Genomic DNA, 12,799 nt, shown 5'->3' on the forward strand with positions numbered 1-12,799 from the left:
GACCTATCGAGAAGGAACGGTGTCGAAAATCAAACACAAGTATATGCAACAATTTGATGCATGATCATGGCATGAATATGTGATGTTGTTTGAGTTAATGCATCTAGCATTTATCTAGTTGAGGTCCATTTGAACCAAGGGTTCAAATGCAACTCCAAAATAAGCCCTTAAATATGCCATAAGTGTGTTTTCATATATACAGCATGTATAGGTGGGTTTGTCATGCATGAAAATGGTATAGATGGATAGATTGAATTTTTCTGATCATTTTTCATATATAAATTATTTCAATCTGAGCTACGGTTGAATTTTTATGAATTTTTGAAGTTTTGAACATTTTTTGGAATTTCCTGTTTAAAAATAATTTCAGAAAAAGAATAACTGCGTCAGCATTGCGTCATGCCTGCGTCATGCCTGCATCAACAGGTCAACGGTGGCTGACCAGGTCAAACCTGACGTGTGGGGTCCACACGTCAGTGTTTGTGGCTAATCCTAATTAAATTGAACCTAAACTAGCTTAGTTAATGGGGTTGGGCCCACGCGTCAGTGACCCAATTAGTTAACAGGGTTAAAATAGTTGTTAAACTAATCCTAACTAAAAATTAATAGGGTCGGGCCCCACATGTCAGCGACCCACGGGAGGTCAAACCTCCTGGTCAGCGGGGTCAAAACCCGCCGGCGGCTTGACGCCGGCGAGCCAGACGCGGCGGAGGGCCTTGGATTCGTCGCTCGGGCGACCATTCGGGCGGCGGAGACCACCTACGTGAAGCCCAGGCTCGCGCGCATCCAGTGGGACACGCGGGAGACCGTGGGGTGGTCGGAGCTCACTGGAGCGAAGCTCGCGGCGGCGGCCGGAGCTCGGCTCGAGCGGCAGAGGGGCTAGAGGGCGCCGGAGAGGCAGGGAAGAGGGGGGTTCGACGGCGGGGCTCACAGCGGATCCAACGGCGGGGTCGGCGAGCTCGGGGAAGGCTCGGTGTAGCCGGAACGTCGCCGGCGATCTCGGGTGGCTGACGAAGAAGACGACGGCGGTGACGACGATACGGGGCGCCCGGAGTTGCCTGGCTTGACGGAGAGGACGAGGAAGGTGGCGCGGAGCTTGTGGGCACGTCGAAGGGGCGAGGCCGGGGCGGTGGCTGCGGCTATGGCGAATGGCGGTGACGGCAGCGTTCGAGCGCGGTGAGAGAGAGCGAGGGAGAGGAGAGAATGGGCACGGGAGAGTGAGGGGGAAACGGGGCGGCGCGTGGCGTCGCGCGGGTGATCCAGGCGATGAGAGGGAGAAGCAGGAGCTGGCGGAAGACGTGGCCGCGGCGTGCCCGGCTTCTCCTCTGCCTATTGGCAAGAGGTAGAAGACGGGGCTGCCCCTGGTGGGCTGGGCCGCCAGGTGGGCTGGCCAGCTGGGCCGCCAAGTAAGGCCAGGTAAGCCTTTTCCTTTTCCTGTTTTCTTTTCTATTCTTCTGACATTTGTTTTGATTTAATAAAAATACTAAATCATTTTATTTTATTCTGTAAATTTTAGTAGGGACTAGTTGGACCACTCCAAAGCCCCTCACCAAAATTCAGAATTATTGGACAATATTTTATATATAATAAAATATTTATCCAACGCAAATAACTAGTGGATTAATTCCAAATGCCCAAAATAAATACTTATGAGCTCCTAAAGATATTGGTTTGATTTTTATCTCTGTCCAATATTTTCAGAGAGCATCATGAACATTTTCTTGGACCTTTTTGGAGAATTTTTTTTATCTGGGTCATTTCCAGAAATGATTCTGAGGTTTTCACAAATCCCCATTTCAAATTTAAATGGAATTTAAACATGATGCACAAATGGCTAGCTGGTCTAGGTCATACCAGAACTAGGGATGTGACAATATGTACCTACGCATCGAATTATGCATTCGTGGTTGAACCTATATTTGTAATAAACATTGTTGGATATGGAATAAGTGATTGCCTACTTTCAAATTCAAAACATGTGATTTTTAAATTAGGGATTACACTACACACGATTTGCAAAAGCAAAATGTGTGCGCTAGACGTGGAGATCAGACACGTTTCTAGGATCCACTACATGTGCGATCAATCTCCACTGCACACACGATCAGCCAAGAAAAAACATGTGATATTAACAACAGCATCGCACACGGTTATTTCTTATTAAATGTTTGCAATAGTCACGTTGTCATGCATGCTTCAAAATTATGGACTGTTTGTGATGTTGTGTGCATCGCAAACACTTGGGCATAGAAGAACATGTGCGATGTACATACTAACGGATATGTATTCCTTGGATTGACTGTGCGGAATGTACATACGAACGGAAACATTTAGCGGGGACTAACTATGTGGGATGTACTTACGACCGAAAACGATTTCGCCTGTATAACTGTATTTTTGGCACTATTGTACGTATAACCGTATTTGAGCGCTCGTTGGTCGCACACGACCTCATTTTGCCGAGCATGTGTGCCAGGAGGGCATATACCCGACGGGTTTTGGGTCGTGGGGGAAGGACCCCCCCTATCGCAGTCACTAAGTTGGCAACGGTTCCGAACGCTGTCGCGGAAAGGGGTTAAAAACCGTTTGTATAGCACTGACGCGTACCAGTGTGAGACTAGTTAAGGGCGAGGTGACGATGTGTGTTGGAAGTGTTTCCAAGATTGATTTGATCACCATCACACACTCCCTCTACCTTCAAGATTAGTGTTGTGACAGGACCCCGATCCTAAGTCACACCGATCTAGCATGTAACACATCATATCACTTTGCGGCCTCACACACGGTATTCCCACGGCTGCAGCCTTACCTAGGTCGGGACCGTTTGCGCCTTTTGGCTCACGTATATGATTGTGTCTCTAGCATCCATATGATAGAGAACCCGGGCTGACATGACTAGTCATAAACCCAAGGTGGCACAAACTTACAGGGACAGACATAGATAACCCAACAATGAACGTGTCAGTCATCAACGTATGAACCCAAGTCGTAGCAAGCGACAAGGACTTAAAGGAACAACGTGTGACATTTCCCCGAAGGGATAGACACAGGAACAAGAAGGATACAGGCCGGCCAACCTAAGTGTTTTGGAGCAGTAGCGAACTACCATGGCTTAGTGGAAGCACCAGGCGACATTTTCCCATAAGGAAGGTTACCAAGAATAAACAACTAGGTGTCGGATCCCACGCATACCAAGCATTTCAATAACATACACACATTGTGCTCGATATGTGTAAATACAACATGGGATCACACAAAACTCTAAGACTCAAAATATTTATTCAATAGGCTCCGAGGAGCCAGATATTACAAACATGGGTCTCATGACTCAACATTCAAGTCATACAAGCAACAAGCACAAGCGGAAACATAAACATGTCTGAGTACAAACATCCGAAAGAAACAAGGCTAGAAAGCCTGTCTATCTACAAGACCCTCCACAGGAGCCAAACCTCTGTTTGGGATTCCCAAGCTAACTGTCGAAGCCCACAAAGAACTACAAGTGAGACTGAAGTCTCTCTGCAAAACATAAATTAAGAAAATGTGAGTACAAATGTACCCAGCAAGACTTACATCAGAACTAACTACATATACATCAGTATCAATAAAGGGGTGGTGGAGTTTGACTGCAGCAAGCCAGCTTTGACTCAGTGGCTATCATGTACTACGACTGCTAGTAACTCTTTTAAGGTGGCGCACACGAGTCCACATATTCACCATATCAGTACACCACTATGGATCCGCTCCTGTCTCCCTACAAGAAGTCCATCCATAGCACTCACACTTATCTTGCGCATTTTAGAGTATCCACTTTCACTTGTCTATGAACAATGTAAGAGTTCCAAGTAGTCCATATCTGCGGATGCGGCTATTCGAATAGATCATATTACCCTGCAGGGGTGTACTTCTTCACACACGCTCTCGCCGCTTACCGCCATGTACATGTCATGTATCTCGGCAACCTTCAAGTGGAAGCCTGGCGAGGGTGTCGGCCACGACCTGACTAACCACACAAGTCTCTAGTCCAGGTTTATCACCTATTCGAGTTCCATCCACAAGGAAGTCCGGCCGGGGTTTCCACTATGGCCCCAAACGATGTGTACAGGGTTCCCAAGCCCACCAAACGGGTGACGCTTGGTACACCCGGCCACGGTGCCTAGTCTGTCCCAAGACCACCTGTACCGGGTGCCACTTGGTAGACTACTAACACAACCTACAAACACGAAAAACTAGTTGCAACTCCTGGACAGAGATCAAGGCGATTAATAAGCCGAGAGGGGTCGAGTTACCGGAACCCAATGTGTGGTAGTAACTGTCTTGGATCACAAACACGGTACTCAGTTCCTAAGGATGGTTTCAATGAGACAACCCACCATGTACTCCTACATGGACTCTCACTGCTGCCTTTACCAAATCGTGTTCACACACTTAGCTCTCAACAGTAGGACATGTTCATCACCATACCAATCCATCCCAGCTGAATGAGACCTGACACAACTCTAAGCATAGCAGGCATAACAAAGCAAGAATAAATGAGTAGGCACATCATGGCTCAAGAAACTCCTACTCATGCTAGTGGGTTTCAACTATTTACTATGGCAAAGACAGGTCATGCAAAGGAATGGGGTTCAACTACCGCAACATGTAACAGTTGAATTGTTGTTGTCCTAATGCAGTAAAAGAGAGCGGGAGCAAGAGAGTGGGATGTATCGAAATGCTCAATGGGGGTTTGCTTTCCTAGCACTTCTGAAGTAAGTAAAGCTCTTCATCGGTGTCATCGAACTCATCGTCGGAACAATGTCTACTCAGAGGGGACAAACACTGGCAAGCAAGAGGGAACACAATCAGTGCAATGCATAAATATGATGCATGATAATGACATGGCAATATGCTGTTGATTGAGCTAATGTAACTAGCAACTAGATTAAATGAAGTTGGTTTGAACCAAGGATTCAAATTCAAACTCCATATGTGATTATTCAAATGCCATTTATTCAAATTGTCATGTACAACAACTCCAAGTTGTTCAAACATACATGAAAATGCCATAAAAGATTCTTCATATTTTTCTGATCATTTTTCATACATAAATTATTTCATTTGGAGTTACATATTATTTTCTATGATTTTTAGAAGTTTAGGCAATTATCTGAAATTAATAAATCATTTCTAATTTATTTAAAATCCAGAAAACAGATTACTGCGTCAGCTTTATGCAAGGGTGATGTCAGCGGGAACTGGTCGGCCAGGTCAAACGTGACGACAATAAACACATATTTGACCTGAGGATGAAATCAAATCACGATTTGACCTGCTCTTGAAAAAATTCACAAACTGACCATTTTGTGTGGCGCCTGACAGCCGGGCGCTGCACTCAACTATGCAGCACCCTTGACTTAGGCGCCGCACGCCCGACCAGCATGGCAACCCGGGGCCAGGCACGGCCCCACAGCCAGCCATGCAACGCCTAAGCGCTAGGCGCCCCACAGTATAATGTGCAGCGCCTAGTGCAGCCCGGGGCCAGGCACGGCCCCACAGCCAGCCATGCAACGCCTAAGCGCTAGGCGCCCCACAGTATAATGTGCAGCGCCTAGCGCTTAGGCGCTGCACATTGACTTACGGCGGATCGGGCCAGCCCTCCCAGGCAGTTCTTTCCCCTTTCCCAGGCAGTTGCTCTTTGTACGAAGAGCAGTAGCGGCGCCCCCTGAGGAAGTCCTGGACTAAGGGGTCCTCGGGCGTCTAGCCTGTTAGCCATGGGCCTGACTCATGGGCTGTGAAGATACGAAGACCAAAGACTCTACCAATGTTCAGATGGGACTCTCCTTGGCGTGGAAGGCAAGCTTGGCGATCAAATATGAAGATTCCTTTCTCTGTAACCAACCTTATGAACCCTAGATCCCTCCGGTGTCTATATAAACCGGGGGGCTAGGTCCGTAGAGCCCAAAACTCATAGCCATAGTCATACAGGCTAGACTTCTAGGGTTTTAGCCATTACGATCTCGTGGTAGATCAACTCTTGTAATACTCATATTCATCAAGATCAATCAAGCAGGAAGTAGGGTATTACCTCCATAGAGAGGGCCCGAACCTAGGTAAACATTGTGTCCCCTGTCTCCTGCTACCATCGACCTTGGACACACAGTTCGGGACCCCCTACCCGAGATCCGCCGGTTTTGACACCGACATTGGTGCTTTCATTGAGAGTTCCACTGTGATGTCAAAGATAGGATCGATGGCTTGCCTGGTTCTCAAGGACAATATCACCTCTAGAGGAGCACTAGCCCCAGGCCAAACCCTCCGGCTGGGCGGCTTCACCATGACCGCCTGTTCGGCCATTAAGCCGACGATGACCTCTCGGGTCATCGAAAATTCCCTTAGTATTGACTCTGAACACTCCAAGCAGATGGATCTGGTGGAGCTTTCATCTTTAAATGAGCTCCTAGATCACATCGCTGCCCTGGGGGTCGCTACAGACTACGATCGAATTGGGCTTAAACCCGATCAGAGAGAAATCAAATCTCCATCGATCACCCACCAGATAGCGGTAGTCGAGGAACGAGACGACAACTCTTCCTCTATACTGAGGATGGATTATGTGCGGATATCCGACCTCGAAGAGCCGGACACCCACCCACGAAGAGATGTATCCTGCCCTTCAAACATAGAATTAGACGACGGGCCTAAGAAATCAGTTGATATCCCGAAGCCCGAACTATTAAGTTCGAAAGATCTTTAGAATCCGGATCCAAAATTGAGTCAGGGTTCGGATTTAAATCCACCCACCCACTCAGATATAAGCGCTCTCATGAGCATACAACAGCAGTCTCAGGAAACGGTCCACCACTTCTGGGCCAGACTCCTCCTTGTCAAAGACAAGATTAAAGATTGCCGCGACAAGGGCACGGTCTCAGTGTTCCGCAACAATTGCATGGACGAAGGAATCCTCAACGCCATCAACCGCGGTCGCATATTACACTTTGCTGACTTGGCAACTATCATACAGAAGTACAGTGCAATGGAAGGCGCCTGGAAAACTCAAGCAGCCCGTTGGGAACCATCGGTCCCCACTCAATCCCTCGTTCAGGCGAAAAGGGCGCACCCTCGTGGCACGCCTGGTCCAATAGTAAAGAAATATAAGCCAGTTACGGGGCACAGAATTGTTCTGGAAGGATGGCTCGATGGGCCATGCAAAATACACACAACACCGGATAACGTACCAACCCACAGCCTTAGAGCATGTTGGATACTCTGGCAAGTGGCCAAGAGCGGCGAGGATATCCTCACCAAGAATACCCCAGAACAACACCCCCAGAAGATGACGACCTCAAAGTATTGACGGTCTTCGAGACATTTGCTTCAAACAATAGGTGCAAACGGGCACTCCGCGAACTCACCGAAGTCTGCCAAATTGCAGCAATAAACCCTTCGAACGACACGGCTATCACTTTTAATGCCAATGACAAACCAAAATATAGGACAGTCCAAGCACCAGCCGCCTTGGTCCTCAGTCCAATCGTAGACAGCTTTCGGCTCACCAAGGTTCTCATGGACGGCGGCAGCGGACTAAACCTCATCTATGAGGATACACTCTACAAAATGGAAATAGACAGGAGCCGCATCGAGCAAAGCAGCACAACCTTCAGAGGAATCATTCCCATTCGGGAGGCGTGGTGTGCGGTAAAATCACACTTGACGTGGTATTCGGCACACATGAGAATTATCGATCCGAAGAGATAACCTTCCAAGTGGCCCCTTTCAACAGCGGATATCACGCCCTCTTGGGGTGAGACGCATTTACACGCTTCCAAGCTATACCTCATTACGGGTACATGAAGCTTAAGATGCCTGGGCCCAACGGCATAATCACTCTGGCAGTGATCTAGACATAGTACTGCGCGCCGAAAATAAAACCGCATCCCTGGTCCTCGAGGCATTATCTAAAGCCCTCGTGGCGGAAGAATTAACTGTATTGCGCTCCACGGTAGACAGGGACGATGTGATCCTAGACAAACAACCCAAATCCACCTCCTTCAAACCGGCAGAAGAAATAGTCCAATTCCAAGTCCATCCAACGGACCACAAGAAGACAACATCTATTGGAGCACAACTAGACCCAACAGTCGACACCGCGCTACGAGAGTTCCTCCGCGAGAACTGGGACATATTCGCCTGGCACCCTTCTGATATGCCAGGAATCCCACGCAAGTTGGCTGAACACAGCCTCAATATATTCAAGGGATATAAACCGGTCAAACAAACACTGTGGCATTTTTCCGAACCCAAACGTCAAGCTATGGGGAAGGAGCTAGCCAAGCTAATCGAGGCCGGATTCATTAGAGAAATAAAACACCCAGACTAGTTGGCAAACCTGGTGATGGTGCAAAAGAAGGACAAATCCTGGCGCCTGTGCATCGATTTCAAAGACCTCAATAAGGCTTGCCCCAAGGATCCCTGCCCCCTCCCCCGCATCGACTAGATCATTGATGCTACCGCAGGACATGACTCACTGTGCTTCCTCGATGCATATTCCGGATACCATCAAATTAAAATGAAGGAGTCCGATCAAGCTGCAACAACATTCATTATCCCATATGGGCCATTCTACTTCAACACCATGCCCTTCGAGCTCAAAAACGCTGGTGCCACCTACCAACGCAAGATGCAAACATGCCTGGAGAAACAGATTGGCAAGACAGTTGAAGCATATGTGGACGACGTTGTCATCAAAACCAGACACGTTGAAACACTCATAGATGATCTACGTCTCACATTCGACAATCTCCGCGCATATGACATTAAGCTCAATCCGGAAAAGTGTGTTTTCGGCGTCCCCGCTGGAAAACTGCTGGGCTTCATCGTTTCCAATAGAAGAATTGAAGCAAATCCAGCCAAAATCCGAGCTTTGTCACAATTGTCTATGCCAATGGACCTTAAACAGGTCCAAAAACTCGTCGGTTGCGTGGCAGCTTTAAGCCGCTTTATCTCCAGATTGGGAGAGAAGGCATTGCCACTTTATCGCCTTCTATGGTGCACCGATCATTTCGAGTGGATGGATGCGGCAACGGTCAGGATAGAAGAAATAAAAGCCCTTCTAGTGAGAAACCCAACCCTGGCCGCGTCGGGCGTCGGTGAACCCATGTTATTATACATGTCAGCAACACCAGGTGGTGAGCGTCGTGCTCGTCGTTGAACGAGAACAGGACAGACACAAATTCCCGCTTCAGAAGCCAGTATATTATGTATCCACTGTCCTCACACCATGCAAATCCCGGTACCCTCATTATCAAAAGATAGCATACGCGGTCTTCATGGCATCCCGAAAGCTACGACACTACTTCCAGGAGTATTCTATCACGGTTGCTTCTCAAGAACCACTCAATAAAATAATAAACAACCGCGATGCTATGGGCCGGATTACCAAATGGGCCATTGAGCTCCTTCTATTTGACAAAACATACAAACTGCGTCGAGCCATTAAATCCCAAGTACTGGTTGACTTCGTCGCCGATTGGACAGAGGTCAGACTCCCTAAAGAGTACGACACATATTCCAACTGGGTTATGTATTTTTATGGTTCCAAAATGGTGGCAGGACTAGGAGTAGGCATCGTTTTAATGTCCCCCACTGGAGACATAGTCCAATACGTACTTTGAATATTATACATAGACTCCAATAACGCAGCCGAATACGAGGCCTTATTGCGTGGTCTTCGGATGGCTGTCTCTATGGGCATACAATGCCTGGGAGTGCACGGGGACTCAAACCTCGCAATATCTCAAATAAATGGAGACTTCGATGCCAAAGATCCGAAGATGGCAGCTTATCATAATGTCGGCTCGGTTTGAGGGGCTCGAGTTTCATCCCGTGGCCCGCGAAAGTAATCAAGCGGCGGACGTCCTTGCTCGCATCGGCGCCAAGCGCGACCCTGTCCCACCTAACATCTTTCTAGAAAGGCTTTTCAAGCCATCCGTGGTGTGGCAAGGGGAGAGCGGCAATACCAGCCCGGATCCGAACACAAACCCAGATTCCGAACACAATGATATCATCACGGGCTCAGCCACCGAAATAACAATGTCGGCCCATCTCATTATGGCAGTCATTGCCCCATGGACCGAACCCTTCTTGCCTACCTTAATAGGAAAGAACTCCCTGATTATCAGAATGAGGCCCGCCGCATTGTCCAGCATTCGAAGGCCTACAAGGTTCATGGCGGAGAGCTCTACAAGAAAAGTGCCACCGGAGTCCCTCAAAGATGTATCTCCGAGGAAGAGGGGCGGCAGCTCCTGACTGAAATTCATGTCGGTCTTGGTGGGCACCACGCCGCAGCTCAGGCCCTTGTTAGCAAGGCCTTCCGTACAGGGTTTTATTGGCCAACGGGCCGAGCAAATGCACAGGACCTTGTCCAACATTGCGTCCGATGCTAACTCTTCGCAACCAAAGCCATATGCCCCCCACTGCCCTACAAACAATCCCCATCACTTGGCCTTTTGCATTCTGGGGACTGGATATGGTTGGGCCCCTTAAAGGAGGAAGCCATAAGAAAAAATATTTGTTGGTAATGGTGGATAAATTCATTAAGTGGATAGAGGCTAAACCAGTTAAAACGGCCGAGTCCGGGCCGGTGATAGAATTCATATCCGGCGTTGTACACCGTTATGGTGTTCCACATAGCATCATCATTGATAACGGATCCAATTTCACAGCCGATGAAGTGAAATCCTGGTGCGCTAATCTAGGCATCAAGCTTGATTACGCCTCTGTCTATCATTCACAAACAAACGGTCAAGTCGAACAAGCCAGTGGTCTTATTATGAGCGGCATCAAGCCTAGACTAGTGCGGTCTTTGAAAGAGTCAGATAAGCACTGGGTTGAGGAGCTCGACTCCGTACTCTGGGGGCTGCGGACCACGCCCAATCGCACTATCGGACACACACCTTTCTTCATGGTGTCTGGCGCAGAGGCAGTGTTACCTTGCGACATTATTCATGACTCACCTCGAGTCACAAAAGCCGAGCTTGATCGGCAGGTTAGCTTAGATGCCCTGGAGGAGGAGCGCGACGTCACAAAAGCCCGTTCCGCATTTTATCAACAGCAGGCTTGAAGGTATCAAAGCAGAGAAGTGCGGGCCAAGACTTATAATGTTGGTGAACTTGTTCTACGACTGCCGGAGAAGAAAAAGGACAAACTCAAGCCCAAGTGGGAGGGTCCCTTCATCATTGATGAGGTTCTCACCAGAGGAGCGTTCCACCTGCGTGATGCGTCAGATAATCGCCTAGAGCCGAACCCCTGGAACGCGGCCAGACTGTGAAGATTCTATCCCTAGTGACCGAATTCTTTGTTCGTCTCCTTCTCCCTGTTGTTTCCATCATTTTTTTTCTCTCTTTTCGTTTTTGCTCTTTAGCCTTAAAGCTCTCGTGCGGCTAGACCGTGCACCCCTGACGCATACATCTTCAAATATGTACGTCCATTATACCTGGGGGATTCTTGGAAAGAAGCTTTCTATCATTATTTTCCGAGGATCAAGCTCATCACATATGCGTTTTCCCATATGAACCTTTTTCTTCGCCATTATATGCATCGTTATGACTTAAGTTTTGGCCAAGCTAGATTGCGTGGCTCCTATGCTTATTCCCTATGTTCCCGTTAGTTCGGCTAGGGCATAAAGGGAGCACCTCTGCGATTTTTACTACCGGGTCATCTAGATGTGTACCTCAGACTGGGTGAAGCCGAAAGCTAACATTCTTAAGGGAATATTCGGTCAGTGAACTAAAGGTGTTTCTTGCATTTACTCCATTGTGAACCCCCAGAAGTTACATACACTGTGATTCCTCAATCACAGTCCGGACATGCACGTTAACGCATGCCCACCCAGGGAAAGGAACCCTTAACGGAACTATTCTCTCTAGAAGATGTTTCTTACAATCTTAATGTAATATAACATAACTAGCCGGATACAACTTGTCTGTTCAAGCAACTATGACCCCTACGCCTGGTTTCCACGCATATCCCGATCTATTTGGCCGTTCTGGTATTCGGAAACACTCCGCACCTTCGGGTCCAGAGGTTGAAGCGAATAGGTCTGCCATTGCAATCGTTTTACAATTTATCTAGAGTTACATATGCCAAGGAAGGTACATAGTCACTTAGGACTCAAAAACTTCCTGTTCCATACCATCCAGCAGGCTGTCTAATTTACAATCCTGTTGGGAATACTTGGCAGCTACTTCTACTTAGTCATATACCAAACTAACGGGAACTTCCTTCTGACCCAAGAGGTCCGACCCGGGCCATGTGATTCGGATCAAGCTTGGTATACCGTGTCTTCACCATGGCACAGGCCTCTCGCGCACCCTACCGGCAGGCTGATATTTTCCATAATCGGATAAGCCGCCGCGCTCCCTTGAATAGCTCTACAAGCTCCTCCATACTTCCTGGAGGGGAGGCAGATGGCCATAAGGCCTTGGCAACACTCCGCATTGCCTGCCGGGCTTGCTCGTGCATTTGCGACAACCCACAGCAGATCGTCCGAAAATCCGGACAGCTCCTCTTCGGGACGGCCCGTCAGCATACCTGCAAACATAACTCTATCAGCTCCTTTCATTTCCAAACTATTATAAGGTAAGTTCGGCCACATACTGAAGATGCTGCCTCGCAGCCTTTTATTCTCCTTCATGGAGTCGGCTAGTTGGGCCCGAACATCTTTCAGTTCTTCGCCAGTTGGGTGTTTGAATCCTGGAGTTTGTTTTTCTCCACTCTGACTCGGGTCAGAACATGCTTGCCTGCGGCGTGTAATCTTTTC

This window comes from Triticum urartu, chromosome 1, assembly GCF_003073215.2.
Source record: "Triticum urartu cultivar G1812 chromosome 1, Tu2.1, whole genome shotgun sequence".
Lineage (NCBI taxonomy): Eukaryota > Viridiplantae > Streptophyta > Magnoliopsida > Poales > Poaceae > Triticum > Triticum urartu.